General features: G+C 46.6%; 1 pseudogene; it reads left to right on the forward strand.

Annotated features, from left to right (window-relative positions):
• The first annotated feature begins 15,640 nt into the window (after positions 1–15,640).
• On the forward strand, positions 15,641–15,708 carry LOC123623672 (annotated as a pseudogene).
• Positions 15,709–16,138: the final 430 nt, after the last annotated feature.

The following is a 16,138-nucleotide window of genomic DNA, read 5'->3' on the forward strand; positions in this document are numbered from 1 at the left end:
CCTTATAAAAAATAATGGGATGGTGAATAAAAAAAAAATGCAGAAGTCAAGCTAAGCATAATTTCTTCAGGAGCCTTTCCGTGGCATATACTGCATAAAACCAGAGGTTCTCAAAGAATGGGTATTTTTCCAAAGGGTGATAAATAATAATAGCAGCTAAAGCATATTGAGCACTTACTATGTGCTAGTGATCGTACTGTTTTCTGCATGTCTTTTAATCTTTAAACTGACCCTTGTCAAGTATTAGTATGCTGTTATTAGTCCCATTTTGCAGAAAAGAAAACCGAGGCTCAGAATGCCCAAGTGACAGAGCAAAAACTCAACCCCAGACCTATTTGAAGCCCAAGCTCTTAACAACTGCATATGTGGTTTATCAGAAACCTGTTGCTTCCATTCGTTCTGGAGCCCAGAACTGCTCTTGCTACTCATAGGCTAATCTCACATCCGTCCTAGTTAAGCAAACTGAAGCAATAATCTGACTTGAACAAAATTCCATTTTCACTGTTAATTAACTCAAAGAAAGACAAATCATTTTAGAGAAATTTCCAGGCATTCATTCCCTTAACAGCCCCTTTGTATAGTGGTAGTATAGACCTAATTCCCTGTACATTTTCCCCATCAAAAACTTAATAAGGTTGTCAAAACCCATCAAACTATATACCTAAAATGCTGGCATTTTATCATATGCAAATTAGAACTCAAAGAAGTTCTTTCAGAAATGAAGATTCCAGAACATTCAATGGGAGGAGCTCCCAATACACTTCCTGTTTGACTGTTTCCTAGATTTTACATCAAATTGTTAAATTGAACTATGTGAAATTGCTACTTGTGTGCATGTCGGTTCCATACAGATCAATTTTTTAAGTTTTAAATAGTGTTAATACACTTGTGCAATGTAATCTGTAGTCCTCACCTAGTATCTTAGTAAGACAATTTGATTTGGAAAAATGTTATCTTTGCTAGCAAATGCACTAGGTGAATGGAATGTTTTTCATTGTTTTCCTTTTTTTCTTTTTTCTAGACACTCAGCCAGCCTACATTTCCCAGTCTCCCATGCAGTTACGCTGTCGTCCTGTGACTGATTTCTGCCCAACAGGATATAAGCAGAAATGATGTGCCCCACTTGTAGGCCTAGCCCCCCCAAACCTCCTACAGACTATGTTCTACTCTTTTTCCCATCCACTGTCAGGAAGTGAAGGATTATGGACCTTTAGCTGAGGCACAAGACAAAAGAAACCTGGGTCTTGGAATCTGAGTCCGGAAAATCACCTGCCAGACCAGCATGGCAAGAGGAGCAAGAATCAAAGCGTTAAAGCCACTGAACTACGGGGACTTACTACCACAACTGGTGTTGCTTTTACCAACAGTCTTTCTTTCTTCACCTTTCTTTCTTTCAATAATATTTATTGCAAATTTTCTATGTCCCTTAGAGACCAGTTCAATGTACCAAAATTAAGCAATGGCTCTTCAAAAAAGTTCTGTGGAACTATATTCAAGGTCACTGCAGCACATAAACTCCCCATTTGTAGACGACATCTGTCATCTGCTGCCCATCATTCATTCACCCTCTTCCTGGGAACAATCTCCCCAAATTTCCTTCATCCTTCCCCTATACCCAGCCGTGTGATTTAGGTGAGGTTGGAACTCCCATCAGCCAACCAGCACCTCCTGACCATCTGGCTACAGGGATTGGCTGGTGACATACAAGAGGATGAGGGGCCATCACCGAATCCTTCTGGCAAAGAAAAGATTTCTCATTCTCTGCAAAAGCTGGTGTGCGAGATCCTCTCGCTAAATCTGGAGGATGCATTGCAACGATGTGAATGCCTGGAACCCTGCAGCCACCGTGCTGCTGCTGAAGAGAAGCTGGCCTGCTAGGACCGTGGGGAGTCTGCAGATGAAGATGTTGCTCCACGAGGAAAGTCCAAGGCACTGGGAGAAAGGGTCTCGGAGGACCACGTCTCACTCTCTGCATCAACACTGACCTGACTTCTGCTCTTTTGGGCTTCAGTTTTATGAGGCTATTACTCTTCTATTGCTCAACCAGTTAGAGTTGAGTTTTCAGTCATAGATTATGTAACTTTGTTATTCATTTATTCATTCAATCATTCATTCTTAATTTGGCTGAGTAAGGAAGGATGCTAATTTGTATGAATCAAGGAAAACTCAATACTGAAATGTGCATATTATTTTCTGTCTTACGAAGACCTTTTTTCTCCTCTCACAATTACTAAAGCTTCCAAAACGAGCCTAACCGTAGTGGCACAATCATTCCTGTAATGATAATTGAGCCTCAGCATGCAGGAAGAATTCAAGCCAGACCACTGCTGATTGTCAAAGAACTCCATCAAATAATTTACCAATATTGCATTTATTTGTACATCCTGTATTGTGATACATACTCATTATGTAAGTTAGAGTCATAATCATTTGTTCTAATACATCACGTTTTCAAATGTCATGTAGACAACAACACATAGCTCTAGCTCAGGTGATGCTGTAACCCTGAGACTCTTCACCAAGTACTCTTATGTTTTGGCTGAACCATAGCTCACTGTCCTCGTGGCTCTGGCCATTCATTCATTCACTCATTCTGAAATCGGATGGATAAAGATTGATGACTTATAAACAATAAAAAATCAACTGCAAAGGGAACCTGTGTTACTAAGCATGCCATTGAACATGCAGCTGCTTTCAATTTCTTTTCATTCAATCCTTCCTCATCTTTACTGCCTATAGAAGTCAATACCCTTATGGTGACAAGTGACAAAAAAAAAAAAACCCAACTCAAAATGACTTAATCAAAACAGAGAGAGAATTTATTGGCTCTGGTAACTGACATATGCTGGGATAGATCTGGCTTCAAGTGTGATTGAACCTAGGGGTTTATGCAATACCAGCAGATCATCCCAATCTCACTTTCTCTGTCTCTTGTCTGTTCTCTTCCATGGCAACTCCCAGGCACCCTCTCTTCATGTGGTGGCCCTCAGCACTAACGTTCTGATCACAGCTTCAATGCCAACAAAAAGGAGCCTGGCCCAAAGGCTCTGCTTGGCTCAAATTCCCGTGTCTAAACCAATCACTGTGGCTGGTGGCAGGGAAGGGGGGTGGGGGAGAGGCAATGCTCTGATTGGCCAGGCTTACATTACTTGTGCAGTGGGCCCTCCGTATCCGAGGTTCTGCATACGTGGATTCAACCAACTGCAAATTCAAAATATTCGGGAAAAAAAAATTCCACGAAGTTCCAAAAAGCAAAATGTGAATTGCCACGCACCAAGTACTATGTCGAATTCATGTGAATGAAGCAACATGTAGGCATTGTAGTAGGTATTATAAGTAACTGAGAGATGATTTAAAGCATATGGGAGGATGTGTGTAGGTTAATGCAAATACTATGCCGTGTGATATTAGGACCCCCACGGGGGTCCTGAAACCCATCCCCGGTGGATACTGAGGGACCACTGTAAATCCCCTGGAATATACAGACTGACGATGATGCTGCTCGGAAAGGGGTCTAGACACTGTGTGGCTGTATTAGGGAACTTAACATTCGCTATTATAACCCAATAGCCATGGCTTAACAATAAGTTGTATTTTTCACTCGTGCCAAGTCAAATGCAGAGATGTTCTGGTTGGGCAGCTCCCTTGGCAGCTCTCCACCAGCACTGACTCAGGAATCCAGGCTTCTTCCAGCCTGGGAATGCTGCTACCCACATCACATAGTTTCCAAGGTTGTTGTGGAAGAGGCAAAGTGAGCTGGATGAGGCATAACTGCTCTCAGCTGCCTTGGCCTCAAAATGACACATCAATCTGTCCTTGCCTTCATTGGTGAGAACTTAGTCACATGGCCCCACACAGATGCGAGGGGGCTGGGAAATACAATTTAGCTGTGTGCCTAGGAAGAGGAAACAGATTTGTGGCCACCTGGCCGATCTCCCATACAAAGGCAAACCCAACCCACAGCAAATACACAGCCAGCACAGCCCACTGGCTCTACTCTGGTCCCACAAACATTGTGTCAGGCCCTGCAGGGTCCTGAGAGGTGATCTGGCTCCACCCTCTAATTGAACAGATGGGGAAGTGAGAAAGGAAAGGCCTTTCCCAGATTACTCCCCACTCATGTAGTGCACCACAGATTTTACTAAATATCTCAAAAAGGAATAAAAAGGCATTCCTCTCTCCCCAGATGCCAGACACTCCTTCCTGCCCCGCCCCACCCTAACCACGAGCTTGCAGAAACTTGTGCTTATCAGAAACGTGGTGAGTTCAACCCCTAGCTCTGTCTCTTCCTAGACTGAGCAAGCAGTGAAGCTCTTGGGGCCTCAGTTTACTCATCTGCCCAGTCAAACACCAAAGCATTAGATTCCTACTCTCTCATTATTTCCTACTGTAATAACCAGTGATACCTAGAGTTTTCCAGATAGTTAATGCTCAGAAGATCCCAAGAGTATATTTTCTCAATTTTTGTGGTCAGGGTACTAAAACCCAGTATATTTCCATAGAAATCTGTAGAAGCTCTGAGGGTAAGAGAAAGTATCTCTTTGTAGAAGTGAATTAACATTTATGTAGTAAACATTCTACTCCCAGAACATGCGTGTTGCAGATTCAGTCACCACAGTTCCTGCTAAAGCTAAGCTAAAAACGGAGAAATGGAGATACGCTAGCTCCTCTCTAGATCTCAAATGAGGGTAACCATCTCTTCCTGGGAGGAAGTGGCACCGTTTTTGGAGGTGACTGAATTCTAGGTCCTTTGCAAGCCTGTGCTTGGTGAACTAGCAGGAGACCTTAACTTGCCATTTGAACAAGACCCTCACCCTCACTCCTCAGGCTGTAAACACCGTGTCTAAAGTTTTAAGCAAACTGCCTGACTCCAAGCTTCCAGGTGCTTTCAAAAGAATCTAAGCTGTTTGCAAAGTCAAGGGCTTGACCAGTCCCAGTGGGGCCAGACCAGGAGACTAGCTTGGTTTCTAACACCCACAATAGCCTGGGGCTGCTCACCGCGCCCCACTCCAGACGACCCCCCAACCTCAGGATGGTCCTTCCCCTCCTTAACTCATCACGACTTACCTGCTGCATGGCTCATTCCCACACATCTTAGCCGAGCTCAGTCAGCCGGCCAACTTGATGGTGTAATTCCCAGCTGCCTGTGACAGCGCTGCCCAAGGAACACATGTTCCTTCAAACAGAGGCCTCTTTGAGACAAACCCCTGCCTCAACACAAAAAAGCACATCTGCAAATTCCGGTGGAGTAAGTTTGGTTGAGAAGGCATTTCTCTGTCCTAGGACTTCCATCAGTTTGGCCTTGGCTAAAAGTGTGGCGTACACAAAGTCAGCGTCGGGTCTTGAGGCAGTGAGTGATTTCCTGAGGAACCTGGCTGTGGACACTGTCTCAATCCCACCACGTCGCATTGAGCTTCTGGGTAGGGGATGTTACAGCTGTGATGTTACAGTACATCATGTGTGCGTTTGCTCTCCGGGCTACATAAAAGGGCATTATAAAGTTTTTAAAATTTCACTTGGAAATTTCTAGGAGAAGGTCTCCATTTCATCTGTCCACACTTTCAGAAACACTATGATTTTGTCTTCCTAATACCAGCTTTTTTTAGGACTTCTTTTGTTTCTTCTGTTTCCTTTAGCTGTCCTTCAGAGACTGACCCACAAAAGTGTGCCTGAGTTGCGGAAAGTCAAAACTGGAAAAGAAACATACAATGATTTCACCTTGGGTTTCTCTAAGGCTCTGACTCCTGCTCTTAAAATGTATGTAGTGGTATTACGGTAATGACGGAGATTTCTGTTCAAGATCCTGTCTGATGGGCTGTAATTCAGGGCTTACTGAGAAAACATTTAAGGGAACACTTCTTGGAAGAGCTTACCACCCTCCCACGGGCCCCAAACCTTGGTGATTTGCACCCCAAAATAGATGAACACACATACCTCACTGCTGCCTCATTTCAGCTCCAGTCACACCTGGATCTTTGTGCATTTCATAAACACTCACATATTGGGGACCTTTCTTGGGAACAAACCTGCTTAAATTTCTATTAGGCTGGCCAGAGAGAAGGCACCGGGAGCTGAGGCCACCAGTTTAGAGAATTGACCTCTAAATAGAAAAAACTCTTGTTCCTGTGCAGGGTAGGAGAGATGGAATCTATGTCTGTTCAACTCTCTGCCTTCCTGTGCCATGAGACAGCTCCTATAGCAGAGGGAGCCATAGCTGGGTAGTCAGGGGACCTAGGACTCTCCCAAGAACCAGATGTGGTGTGACCCTCTGCAAATTGCTGTCAAAGCCTCAGTTTCCTTGCTTGCAAAATGAGATGGAGGGGAGAGGGTTTGGTCTAGGTCAGACTCAACCTTTCTGTTGCTGGGAGTGGAGGAGGGGGAGGTTTTCCCTTCCAACAAACACATTAGAGGTTGCATCCCCTTGCTAAAAAAAATGCACAGGGACCCAAATGTCACAAAGAATTGATGGCCTGGGAGTATCAGCTTAAGAACCCCCAAGGAAGGAACCCTTAAAACTCCTTTTTAGTTCTTCTTGCTAGTAAAATGACAACAAAATAGAGAGTTGATTCTTCCTTACAAAAACTTGATCAACCTTAAGTCTTTTCTCTCTCTCATTCCTGTCCCCAACCCCTGATATAATCCCCCATGATTTCCTGCCAGCGCTAAAGACACAAGATAGACCTAAAGGGTCCCCTTCTCTCCCCTTGCCCCGCACCTACACCCATCCCTCACGCAGATGCCTCCCGCTCTGACCTCCTCCTAGTCCCCACCAGCAGCCGAGAGCTCCCCTGTCCGGCTTGACCTCCCGCCCCATGGCCACCCGGCCTCACCGTCCTGTTTCCCGTTCCTTGTCTTTGCCAAACTCTTTCCCAACTCAAGATCCCCTCTGCCTGGACCACTCTGTCCCCAGAGCTTCACATGGCTCTAAGGTCTCAGCTCCAATGTCCCCTCCCTGGAGAAGCCCACCGGCAGCTACTGGCCTGCCCACCCTGTTGCCCTGCTGCCTTCATAGCATTTGTCACTGACTGGAATGATCCCATCCCTGTATCCTTTCCTCGCTGACCTTACCCACCTCTTTACCTGCCTTCCCTGACCCCTGCCACCAAAATGTAAATTTTACCTGAGAAAGGTCCTTGCCTGTCTTGTATCCTGGCCGTGGTGGCTGTGCACTATATATTTGTTAAGCTAATTAAATAAAATCAGAGTTAAATCATTCCTTTGACATCGTGTAATAAAACTAGCAGACTGGCTCCTGTTTTTAAAAATATTTTAATTGATTCTCATGAAGACATCAGCAGAATGCCATTAATTTCACCCCTAGGATTTATTTCTCTAGATTGAATTACACTTATTCCTCTGCACTTGCTCACCAGTCTTACTCTTGTCCTCTTAATCACTTTCCAGGGCCTTCCCTGGAGGCACTCCGATTTCTCCTTGTCCTCCCGAGAAGCTGAATAACCTTGTTCTTAGTGGGACCCACAGTGAGCCCACAGAAGGGGCAGGACACTGATTCTGCATGGCAGAGGGCTTGACAGTGTGGGCTTGCTAAGCAGGTGTCGATTCAGATGCACCCACTTTCCAGATCAATGGCCTAGAGCAGCTGTCCCCAACCTTTCTGGCGTCAGAGACTGGTTTCATGGGAGACAATTTTTCCATAGACTGAGGGAGGGTGGAGGGGTGGGATGTTGTTGTGGGGAGCTCAGGCAGTGATATGTGGCACATTTCCTAACAGGCCACAGACCTGTACTGGGCCGTGGCCCGGGGAATGGGGACTGCAGGCCTAGAGTGCTCCACTTTCTCAGCCTCAGTTTCCTCCTCTGTAAAATGGGGCTGATGAAAATATCCCATAGAGCTGTCTGTGGCGAAGCTTCAAGGAGCTTTCTGGGACAAAGCACTTAGCGCAGGGCCTGGTGCACACTGAAACCTCAGTAAATTACACCTGTTCACTAATAAGTAAGCTAGAACTACAGCCACTTTAAATAAACAAGGGAACTGAGCTGTACAAAAGTCAAACTATATGATTTCAGACTTTTTAGGCGGAAAAAGGTAAGTAAGGGAAAGGGATTTATTAAAACCCTGAATAAAGCAAAGGGGGCATGAAAGATTGTCTAAAGCCTGTTCCTGGAGAGGCTCAGAGCAGACTCGACTACTTGTGTGCACTGAGAGCCAGCTGAGCCTGCAGTAGAAGCAAGGGCAGGGGGCAAAAGGTGGGACTACTTCAAAGGAAATAGCACTGCCTTTCACTGCGATGTCCCCAGGGCATCACACACCTGCCTTTTCAAATGCCAAGGCTCCTGGGCCCTGGGGGAGGGGAGGCCCCAGGACTGCCTCAGGAGCCATCCTTGCTCAGGGAAGGCCCCGAGACCCACTGGGCATGGAGCTTCATTGGGGGATACACAAGCACCAACCTCAGAAAGACTATTTTTGGGAGGCTTATGTTTAGAGCACATGCTTTCACAATGACAGTGCAAACAGAGACCTCAGGGCACCTAATGACCAAGTTCCACCAGGCCACCCACACAGTGGAGCGCTAAGCAGTCACACAAAAGGATGAACTGGATCCCTATATTCTGACTTAGGAAGATGCCCAAATGTATGGTCTAGTGACAAAAGCAAGGAGCAAAACTCTCTGTGGGATATGGGTCTGGGAGAACCGTACCTGTCCTCCCTCCTCTCCAGGAGGAGACCCGCAGCAAGTGCCTCCCATCTCTCTCCATCCCTGACTCGGCCTCCCCAGGAGAGCTGGCCCTCCCCTGTGCCCGGTGTCCTAGAGGGCAGGGAGGTGGGGGAAGTGCTCAAAGCCCCCTGGGTCTCACTGCCTATTCCAGCCACAGCACCTATTCCTGACGCACACTTTCTCTCTCTGGCCCAGCTCCTCCTCCTGCATCAGGAGGGCAGATCAGGCCAGAGCTGTCTCCAGTTCAAGGTGCCATTGCGGCCTTCCCATAAGCCAACTGCTCCAGTCCGGCCATTACCAGGAGCTGTCAAAAACACCAGAGTTTGAAAAGGAGGGCAGTGGTGTACAGCAGAGTCTCAGGTGAGTCCCGGTCCTGGCCAATGGATGGCTTGATTACTGACCCGTGAGAAACCCCCAGGCAAAGGGCCCAGCTAAGCATGCCTGCATCCCAGACCCCTGACCCCAGCAACTGTGGGATAATAGATTGTGTGTTATTTTAAGTCCCTAAATTTGTGGCAATTTGTTACATAGCAATCAACAATAAATACAAGTAGCAACAGTACTAAGACGAGAGGTTGCCTAGCACAGTGGTTAAGAGCCCCTGCTTGGAGCCCACCTGCCTGGATTCAAATCCTTCCTCTCCCCTCACCCTCTTTGTGTCTGCATTTCCCCATCTTTATGAGGACATGCGAGTCCCACCCCCTGGCCTCAGGGAGAGGTTAAAGGAGCCAGCACAGGTGCGGTGCTTGGAACATGTGGCCCATGGGAAGGGCCCGGTCAAGGCCAGAGCACGTGCCTCACTCTCACTTCCGAGCCACCGAGAGTGATTTTCTCCAAGGAGGATTATTGTGGGAATTTTCACATTCTAAGGCATACATTTCTATACTTTTTTTTTTCAATGAGCATTTATAATTTTGTATGTAGAAAAAACAATGAAGTTCTTTTTATAATTCATATTAGCTTCCTGTTAGGCCCTTCTAAGAGTGGGATCCCTCTCAGGTTCCTATACAGAAACAGAATTCTAAGCAAACTAGCTTACACAAAATGGGGGAGGAGGTGCAGGGTGGACCCTGAAGTGCGGCACAGGATAGGAGGTTGGGAATGTCCAGGGGCTTTGGACACAGGGATGGATAGAGTGGCCACGAGGCAGGCGGACAAGGCCTCGGCCTCTGTCTTTGGCCAGCGGGTCTCTCTGTACCTGTCCTTCAGGCTCCTCTGAGCCCACGGTGGAAGGTGGCCACCCACACCGTCTCTATGACCAGATGTCCAACAGAAACTGATCACCTCCTCCCCAGTTCCAAGCTCCCGAGGAGAGACTCTATCGGTCCCACCAGCAATGACTGGGTGGAGGTAGGGTCTTCTGATATATACAGGACTGCTGGGACTGCACCAGGTAGTAGCAGTGTAGAAAGAAGAGAGGAAAGGGGATGGCCAAAGGGTGTCTATCCCAAGTCCTTTCCTTGTTTTTACTAAGTGACAGCAAGGAAATTGAGAAAATTGTTCGAGAAGCTTTCAGAGACTTTAGATGAGAGATTGTGTTTGCCATGAACACTAGAACCAACAAGTGTTTCTCTCACTTGAAGAGAAATTGAGCAAGTTCTTTTGATTAGTTGGATTCACCCTTTTCTCCCTGCTCCATACAGGGTTACTGCTGTCCTACCAGGCATAAAATATCAGAGGTGCAAGAGCCTGGCTCTGCCCAGTTAATATTTGCCTCGGTACGGCAAGTCTAACAAGATTCTGGGGCCGCGGGAATCAGTACTTAAGATGCCAGTTAGTGGGCCAGGTGCACATTCTCCATAACCTAACTCACTGAAGAATGTGTTCCTCCTTGCTTTGTCCTGGTAAAAGTAACAGTTATAAACAAAGTACAGTACAGGCCCAGGTCCAAGGTAAACTCCACATCTCATGCAATGATGCTAAAGATAAAAAATGCCATTCAACTTGAAATTATGCCTCACTTGGTAGAAACATTTTCTCCAATTAGCATAATTATTTAATGAAGGTTCAAAGGAGGAAAAACTAATTACTGGAATCACAGGCTCCCTGGGTTGGCAGGAAGCTCACAGGTCAGCGTAGACGCCTGTTCTCCCCAACAGCCTGCCCAAGCCCCAGCCGGTGCAGGAGTCCCTCTCACTATATCCCCACCAGGTGGGTGCTGACTTGGCTCACATCTCCAGTGAAGCCCAACCCTCCATTTCTGGATAGCTACAGTTATCAGTCAATCTTGCCTTGAGTAGAACCAAAAATTGGCTTTCTCATAACCTACTGATTAGCACGATGTTTGCCCAAATTTTGCCTCTGGAGCATCATAAACACAACCTGGTCTGCATACCAATCCTTTTCATGTTTGAAAAGTAAGCTTACGCCCATAGCAGATGCACATGGTTGCTCATCCAACAGCTACTCCTCACACCCCCTTTTCTGTGCTAAGAAAATGCCAATTTTGTTTCATCGTGGGGTGGGCAGCAATGTGTTTAACAACAAACCTCCCCTTCCCTGGCCCTACAGGTGAGGTCTAGTTACTCTTTGAAACGGAGGAGTCAAAAGGGTGGGGTGGCCACATGACACAATCGGCCAAGGAGATATAAGAGGAAGCCTGCTAAGAAACTTCTGGAAAAGTTTTTGCTTCCTGATAGAAGGGTAATATGCTTGAGAAAAGCTCCCTGGCTCTGTCTCTCCCACTTCTCCTTGCCTTGAATGTGGTGTGTGAGAGTGTGAGGCCTGGAGCTACAGCAATCATCTTGACACCATGAGGTGACAAACTTATGGATGAGAAGCCGAGAAGCCAAGAATGCAGAGCTTAAGTCTGGAAGGAGCCTGGGCCTTGGGTGACATCATTAAGCCTGCCACTCACCCTGGAGGGGCCTATGAGGTAATCACATTTCTATCACCTAACCACTGCTAGTCGGGCCTTCTGTAAATTGTAGTGGAGCGTGTTTTAACCAATAACAGCTCTCTGGAGCTGCGGGTGTCCAGGCTTCCACACTAAGATTCATGTGACATTTCAAGTCCCTCCCTCAGCCCCACCCTCCTGGCCTCTCTGCTCAATACAGTTCCTACCTGTCAAGTGCGGTGAAGAAAACTCAACACAGAACCCCAAGAAAGGCTACCAGAACAGAATTGTTTCCTCCTCGCTCTAACAACACCCCAAGTCTCACTTTCTTGGCAGCCAGCTTGTCAGTTAGTACAACTCATGGATCTCTCCCAGACCCAGGCTGAGTCCCTCCCCTGCCCTCCTTGCGCAACTTCTTTGGACCCAAGTCCGGACTTTGCATTTATCTCTGTTATGCTCCAGGTTGTCTGGCCTGACCTGGCCGCCCAGACTGTCAGCGTTGCCTTGGCTCATTATTCTTTCATCCAGTCTATTAGCTCTGCTCCCGGCCCCATGGCAGCCTGGAAATGTGATCAGCATGCCACCAATGTACTCACCCACACAGCTCTGAAAAATAAAACAACAAAACTGAATAAGACAGCAGCCAGAGATGAAATGCAAACACAATACTAGCAGTTGGTCTGACAATGATAACAGCCCTACCAGCATCTCCAAAAATACACCAACTTGATACCCATTTGAATTGAACCTTTTCCGGCATGAATGCCGGCAGGCGAAGAAGGCGGGATTCATTCCACAGGAGGTAAAAGTGCGGAGGACAGAATGGTGGAGGGAGGTCAACACATCCCCTGGGCTGTTATTATGGCTATTATCAGTCTCTCCGTTCTGGGTGTCCTGTAACTGCAGCGTGTTAGGTCATGTGCAACAAAACGCAAGTTGAAAAGAACTCCTGGAGATTTAAGAGCCTTGCTCTGAAAAGACTGCATTTTTATAGGATGCAGGCATTTGTTCCGTAACAATAGAACATACCCATGATTTACAAAGCAAAGCAAAGATATATGTCCTGCCATTCTCATAATACATATTTTTAGTCTAGACATAACAAGCAGATCCAAAGAAAAGAGAACTCCTAGATGAAAGCAGGTATCTGTGATCCCAAGAATATGGGGGGGGGGGGGGTGACAGGGGAGAGAGAGAGAGAGAAATAACCAAAGAAAAGGAAAATAAATGCTGGGAAAGTAACCAGGATAATTGGATAAAATGTTTCGCATTTCCTAAAATCTGATTTTTGATCTTACCCACCGCACTCAGGTTCACCTCCAACACTCACCACCATTCCTCTGCACTGCCACTATTGCCACCACCTCCAGCAACCCACCACTGCCACTGTCATCGGGGTCACTACTGCCACCAGGAGCAACCCCATCACTGCTACAACCACCACCATCAACACTGTGACCACCACCACAACAATACTGTTACGGCCACTAGCAGCATCACCATCATCGTCACCAACCACACCATCACTGCCACTATCAGCACCACAACACCATTACTGTTATGGACAATACCACCGCCATCACTGCCACTACAACAACACCACGCTGCTACTCCTGTCATCAACACCATCACCCACCTACTCACCACCATCCCCATCGACACACTTTTTGTCCTACCTGAGCATTGTCCCGGATGCTCTAGAGGAAAGGAAGACTGGGCTAAAGTTCTGACTCTGCTAATTATCTGGTGGCCTTGTGCAAGTCACTTTACTTCTTTGCATCTCAAATCAATAAACGCATGTTGAATGACTGAAAAAATTAATATTATTTTGTGTCTGTTCTTAAGTCAACAGAAGTACAAAAGTCAACAGAAATACAAAAAGCGCTGTAAGGGCAAGTCAGCCTAAGTATTGGGTCTCTACCTCCAGGAAACTAGAAGCTGCAGCTGAGCTGAGCCCCTCATTTCCCCATGTCTCTTTATTCCGCCAGGATTGGGGTTCTTAACCAGAAACCACGAAGCCCCATGAAACTGTATGCAGAAAAAGGATGTGTCTCAGCAAAGAGCATTCATAGCTTTTAGTATGTCCTCAAAGTGGTCCTTGTTCCTAAAAGCATGAAGAACCACTCTTAAGTGCTAACTTTATTACTAAAGATCTAGAAGTCAGGGAGAAAAGTCAGAGTGGGGGAAAGAAATAAGTTTCATTTTTTTAGTGATTGATTTGAGGTTATAGAGGTCTATTTATGGGGGGTTGTCTCAAAAATAGTTGAAAATCTTCATTTCCTTCATGGCATTTGCAACTTTGAAGTCATCTGTTGTTTACTCGTTTAATGTCCGTCTTTCCACCTTAGAAAGAAGTTCCCTGAAGGCAAGGCCCACGCAGGAGTGTTTTCTTCACCCCGTGTCACGGGGACCTTGCAGGGTTCCACACAGAAGAAAAGGGACCATGTTAGTACGATCAACTCCAACATCATGTGTAACACTCAGAGTCTTGGTGCTAGCTTTTGATACCGCTTGAATCAAAATAAAGTTTCATTGTTCTCAGACACAACTAGGAGCTTCAGTGTTTAAATGAGGGTAAAATCGAGCACAGGCAGGCATTTTGGTAAACCAGCTGCTGTTACTAAGAGCGTTTCTGGCACTAAGGATACACAGATGGGTCAGGCCATGGGTAACGTAGCTGTCTGGCGAACACTTCCCAAATCCAGTCGCTCCTCTCCGCCAGGGCCGTCACGGCCGAGTCGGCTGCTTCACCTGCTTTCATTCTTTCCACGCAAAACAGGGGCGCTGGGAAGAGGACTCACTCACCTGGTGTCTGAGAACCTGGGGCCGAGTGCCCTCTCTGCCCCAAACCAGCCCGATGCCCTGGACTAGCCGCTGCCCTTCGAGGCCTTGGCGTCCTGGTGTGCTGATGGAGAGCTGTGGAGCTCTCTGAGGTCCTCTGCCTCAGTGAAAGGCCAAACTAACTGCCAACTGCCCCTCCGCTCTCTTCCCTCCACGGGGCATCGATATCAAGGTCTACCGCGGTGGGTTTGGCCAGGAAGCTCCCACTGCTTAAATCACCGAAGCCAAGCGGGAAAGTCAGATTTTGCATCAGGAAATGACCTTCCTCATTCAGGCCCCAAGTGGACTCCCGGGGGGGCGGGGAGGGAAATCCTTCTAAGCAAGGTTGGTGAAGGCTTCAGGGCCGCTCACATCGGACACTGATGACTTCACAAAGCCTTTACCTCAAGCACTAATTCTACGTGAACGCGAATGTTAGTGGGCCCAGGCTTCTGGGAGACCTGACTCAGCAGTGGGTTGTCACAGAGAGGAAACCACTTGCCCAGCCCCCATGGCAGTGGGACGAAGCCAGCGGGGAAAGCCAGCCCCCACCTGCTCCCCAGGTTCGTGCTGGCGGTGGGCTAGCCAGCTTCACCTCCCCCAACAGCAAGAGACTCCTTTTGGGGACTCCTGGACCAGTAAACCTCCTCTGCCCATTTCATACGACAACTAGGAGTCAAGGTCAAAGTCTGCAGAAATTGTCTTCTTAAGAGATGCTCTCAGCCCTCTGTCGTTCCTCACCATTAACCGGATTCCCTAGCAGATCTTTCTCAGGCATTTGGGAGGCTGCACAATATAATCCTTATGTTTTGTTCCTTGAGCCTTGACCACAGGACAGACACTGCTCTAAGCACTTCACGTGTATTAAACTCATGTAACACGAGGTAGGTAGGTGTTGTTATCATGCCTACTCGTGTTTGAGGAAACTGAGGCCCAGCAAGGCCAGGGTGTCACAGTCTGAACTCCACACAGTGGTGAACAGCTCTGGCCAAGTCCCTATGCTTGCACAGCCAACAGTTCTAGAGTTGGGAGCTAGAAAAGGAACAAGAGAACAAATGAGATAATTTCAGGAATAAATAATAAAAAGAAAACAATGAAGAAGACTAGTCCAACCTTGCTCAAGGTCACACTGTAGGTGACAAGCAGTGGTGCTGGGCCTGGCACCCAGGCTGTCTGAGTCCGGGGGGCCCCCACGTTGTTCTTCCCAAAGGAGCTTACCTGGCATTTCCTACATGGCTCCTTTGGGGGAATTAGAGGGAATTATGTGTAGGGCAATGTAGAAAAGAAGAATGTATTACAAAGTTTCTTTTAGAGAAGATTAGCACAGCCCCTGCACAAGGATGACACGCAAATTCGTGGAGCGTTCCAGATTTTTAATTAAATATTTTTTATGACACTCAATATATTTTTTAACATTAAAAAAGTTTTCTTTTTTAAAAACCTTCAGCAAATAATAACCAGATGAATGAAAATCCTCTTACCTACATAATTGCTTAAGATCTGTACTTCCTTAAGATATGGTCCTAGGAGTACGTTTCTGGTTCAAAGGTTATAGGAAAATTGCCCTAAAAAATAAAAAAGAAAAAAATTACCTAAAAGACAGATTCTTATTACTAACTGTTCAATTATTTTCTGGAAAGATTGTACCAATGCAACTTCTACCAGCACCACTGGCCATGCTGAGTAGTAATCGTTGACATACGTCTTAGACAATTTGGTAGGAGAAACAGCATCTTGTTGCTGCCTTAATTTACATTTCTTTATTAATAGGGTTTTTTTAAATCCTTACTTTAAGTAATGTTTCC

This window comes from Lemur catta, chromosome 18, assembly GCF_020740605.2.
Source record: "Lemur catta isolate mLemCat1 chromosome 18, mLemCat1.pri, whole genome shotgun sequence".
Classification (NCBI taxonomy): Eukaryota; Metazoa; Chordata; class Mammalia; order Primates; family Lemuridae; genus Lemur; species Lemur catta.